The sequence below is a fragment of the Otolemur garnettii genome, unplaced genomic scaffold (assembly GCF_000181295.1).
Source record: "Otolemur garnettii isolate 467f Iridium unplaced genomic scaffold, OtoGar3 scaffold00001, whole genome shotgun sequence".
NCBI classification, from domain to species: domain Eukaryota; kingdom Metazoa; phylum Chordata; class Mammalia; order Primates; family Galagidae; genus Otolemur; species Otolemur garnettii.
Window position 1 is genome coordinate 27,301,200 of NW_003852396.1, and position 4,707 is coordinate 27,305,906.

General features: G+C 43.0%; 1 pseudogene; it reads left to right on the forward strand.

Moving 5' to 3' along the window:
* The first annotated feature begins 1,140 nt into the window (after positions 1–1,140).
* LOC100958528 lies at positions 1,141–1,665 on the forward strand (annotated as a pseudogene).
* Positions 1,666–4,707: the final 3,042 nt, after the last annotated feature.

Sequence of the window (4,707 nt, forward strand, 5' to 3'; positions counted from 1 at the left end):
TCACTTGTACCCTTGTAAGATAAACCACAGAAGTGATCCCTCCAATCCCCCTCCCTCTACCCATTCCTCTCTCCCCTCTATAGTTTCATGTCTTAAGTTTAAATCTTTTATCCAGTGAGAATCAATTTTTGTTAATAGGGAAAGGTGGGGGTCCAGTTTCAGTCTTCCACAGGGCCATAGCCAATTCATCCAGCACGGTTTGTCAAATAGGGGGTCTTTAAGAAATGAAAATAATCCTTATTCTACTCAGAAATGACTATAATTGTGATGGATGTGTTATTTAGTTCACGGTAGCATTTCACATTGTATATCACATTGTATATTTGCATTGTATAAAAAGCAATACACTGAACCCCATAAATGCATCAATGTACAAAGTTGGGATTTAATTAAAAATAATGATAATAATTAAAAGAAAGAAAGGAAGAAAAAGAAAGAAAGAAAGATTTCAACAATCTTAAGATCAGAGACATTTCCAAAGCTGGCCTGTTTAATGAATTCATTTCCTCTAGGGTGGGTTTCATTGGGAAATCTAATCAATGGGGGCGTGCCTAGAATGTATTCTACGGACTTAATCTAGTCAAGGTGGGGTGGAGCTGACAGGAAGGGGGCGGTCCAGAGGCCTCAGGTTTCGAATAAATAGACGCCAGAGTTCCTCGGGAGGCCACTCTGACAGCAGATTCCAGGCGAGGAGGCTGCGGGCTGGAGACTGGAAGGAGCATCTGGTGCCTTCCCTGACACCTGCATCTTGGCCACCCTGGGACCACCTGTACGATCAGATGGCAATCTTCATTGAGTGAACACACTCCTTTCCGGGGTGCTCCTGATTGGAAATTTACGGAGTTTCTGAGCGGCCGTGGAGATTACTGCCAGGCAGGGCACTGCCTCTGTGCAGACGAGTGAACTGTGGAAATTCATCTGCTCCTCCACCGAAGACGCACCCGGAAGACTGATCAACCTGGATCAGTCAGGTTGAATTGAAATCGACCCGGCTGCAGTGGACCTCAGCACATTTACTCTCTGTCACCTCAGTATTACTGGAGTGAAGACTTGCTGCTCCCTTGGAGGGTCATTTCGTTGACCATTTCTTCCAACTCCACATTCAAAGCGCTTGGAATTTCAAGTCCAGTACTTGCTGACATGGCTGGAAGGAACCACCCAGCTCCAACGGAGGTCACCTACAAGAACATGAGATTTCTCATCACGCACAGCCCGACCAGCGCGACCTTAAACGCATTTACAAAGGAACTTAAGAAGTACGGAGTCACCACAGTGGTCAGAGTGTGTGAAGCGACTTACGACGCGGCTCTCGTGGCAAAAGAAGGCATCCGCTTTCTGGACTGGCCCTTTGATGATGGTGCAGCGCCACCTCCCCAGATCGTTGACGACTGGTTGAGTTTTGTGAAGATCCAGTTTCGAGAGGAGCCTGCCGGTTGTGTTGCGGTCCACTGTGCCGCGGGCCTGGGCAGAGCTCCGGTGCTGGTGGCTCTGGCCTTGATGGAAGGAGGAATGAAGTATGAAGACGCAGTGCAGCTCATCAGGCAGAAGCGGCGCGGAGCTTTCAACAGCAAGCAGCTTTTGTACCTGGAGAAGTATCGTCCTAAGATGAGGTTGCTGCGTGTCAAATGCCCCAGGATCCACAAGGACAGCTGCTGCCTTCAGTGAAGTGGGGTTGCCTGACGCACCTGCCTAGGAAGCAAAGCTTGAGACAGGTCTCCATTCGTCATGTGCGTCCAGCCAATGTGTGGCCTTGGTGAGAAAGTCTCGCATCTCCACAGGAGGGCTGTCACGAACTTAACCAGGTCCTAAGCTCTGCGGAACGCCACCCTCAGCGCCTGGGTTACATCCCACCTTTTGGGACATTTAGCCAAGGACTCTTGCTGTTCAGCATTTAAATTTACTAAGTGTAGAGTATAAGGGTCTTAACATAATACCTAAGAAAATGCGGTGAAGGCTATGTTAACCAGTTGAATGAAAATATTTCAAATGGTATATAAAACCAGCACATTGTACACCATGATGGCATTGATGTACACAGCTGTGATTTAGTAAAAACAAACAAACACAAAATAAATAAAATAAAGTGTGCTCATCATTTATACCCATTGGCCTTTCCTGAAACTATGTGGTGTTGAGTGATGTCTTGTTTACATCTATTTCCCCTCCCCCCTCAAAATTTCACTATATAAGACGTTTGAAGATTAGGTGCCAAACTACCCAGCACTGTACTTGTGTATTTTTAGTATTCTACAGAACTAAAATCCCAGGCATGATGAACAGTCGAGGCCTTATTAAAAAAAAAAAAAATTGGTGAACGTTTAGCTAGACTGACCAAGAAAAAGAAAGAAGACCCCACCTACTAAAGCTGGAAATGAAAGGGAGGATCTGGCTACGAACCATAAATAAGTAAGACATGTTAAAGGAATAGACTACCACTCAATATCTGGAACAAAAGGCTGGATTTATCCCTAGCTAAGATGGGAATGCCATGGTTCAAGGCACAGTCTGTTTCTGAGCAACACAGGGAGCGGAAGCTGTCATCGAACAATTAAACAGTTCTGAAACCAGTCCTGATAATTATTTATTGCCATAACTAATGAATAACCAGTTAGTTCCTGGAAGTTTAAGAACTGTGCTGTTCTCAGAGGTAATAAATCATATTTCATCCCACAAAAATAGGAAGTCTTAGAATGTTGGCTTTTTACAAAGAAATCTCAGCCAACAGTTTTACGCTGCTATTTTAGTTCATTTTTTGAAACGAAATAAGAAACCTGAACGGAGTCTAAATCTTGGTTTTTGTTTTCTCCTACTGACTGCAATTCTCTAAACAAGTGTTTTTCAACCTTTTTTATATCACACACACTTAAACCTATAGTTAAATTTCTGCAGCACACTTAAATTATGTTGATTAAAAAAGAGTTAAAAAAGAATATACTTACTGTGCTTTGAATTTCTTTCGAAAATAACTTAACTAATGATCTTTAAATATATTCCAGGATCACCTAAGATCTCTCTTGGCACACCAGGTGAAAATCACTGTTGTAAGCGGTTGCACTGCACATGGGTCTTTTTGGCCCAAGTACTCAAGTCTTTTCCTTAGTTTTGTCCATAAAGTCCCAAAAGCCTTTAGTTATTCTTGTGCTGCCAAAAGATGTTTTTTAAAGGTTTGTTAAGAATCACTGGGCCAGGCACAGTGACTCCTTCCTGTAATCCCAGCACTCTGGGAGGCCAAGGAGGGCAGATTGCTTGAGCTCAGGAATTTGAGACCAGCCTGAGCTAGAGCAAAACCCCATCTCTATTCAAAATAGAAAAACTGAAGCAAGAGGATAGCTTGAGCTCAAGAGTTTGAGGTTGCTGTGATGACACCATGGTACTCTACCTAGGATAATAGAGTGAGACTCTGTCTCAAAAAAAAAAAAAAAAAAAAATCTGTAGTCTCTGAGAAACAGGAAACAGAACAAACAAAATCCAAACTAACATTCTGATAATTCTGTAAGATTCTTTGCCTTTAATTTAAGAATAGTTACTTTTCTTCCCCAGAAATATCTTCAGCATTTATCTTCATGACACTGAAGCAAAGAGCCATGTACACCAATTTATTCCTAACCAGAATTCCTCTGTTTGAAGGAGTCAGTAGATCTGTTTGTTATTCAAAGGACCTTCTTTTTTTTTTTTTTTTTTTTTTTTTTTGAGACAGAGCCTCAAGCTGTCCCCCTGGGTAGAGTGCTGTGGCATTACAGCTCACAGCAACCTCCAACTCCTGGGCTCAAGCGAGTCTCCTGCCTCCGCCTCCCAAGTAGCTGGGACCACAGGCGCCCGCCACAACGCCCGGCTATTTTTTGGTTGCAGCCGTCATTGTTGTTTGGCGGGTCCGGGCTGGGGATTCGAACTGCCACCTTAGGTGTACATGGCTGGCGCCTTAGCCAGTTGAGCTATAGGCGCCGAGCCCAAAGGACCTTCTAAAACCATCTTCAGCCCCACTGTAAAGTTCAGTCGATCAGGAGAGGGCTGCAACCTTTGCTGTACCATTTGCTTGGTTTCCATTGTGTTCTGTCCTCCACTGCCACGGACTTGATCTTACAATCTGTAGTTGTAGGTTAATGGAGGGCTATTAGGAGGTCTCTTCTGTTGGCTGAAGTGAACCCCTCCTGCATGGTTCTCCCCTGGTTCTGGGCAGAAGCATCAGACTCTGGTGTAACAGGATCATCTCAGTCATCACTGTGACTCAGTGTTGTCAGAACCTCTAGGTTTGAAGCTGGAATGGTCTGCATGTGCACGCCCTATTACATTTGAAAATGTGTTGACTGCTTGGCCCTGAAGTTCTATTTCTACAGATCTGTCCATCTCAGAGAAATGTATGAGCACATGTGCCCCAAAATAGATGTTAAGAGGATATTGATTACAATATTAGTCATAACAGCAATAATTGGATACAACTATATTGTCCATCAACAGGTAAATGACTAGAAAAATTATGTCATGTCCATATTAAAAAATACTAAATATCAGATAAAAAGGATAAAGTAGATCAGATAGACAAAGATCTTAAGACTTATTATTAAGTTAAAATTGTTTACACAGTAAGTACAGAATACTTCAATTTCTGATAAAAGAAAAACAAAACCATACACACACAGAAAGGTGGAAGAAACATGCCAACTTAGCAATAACAGTTACCTCTGGGCAAGGAGAGAAAATATGGGGAAC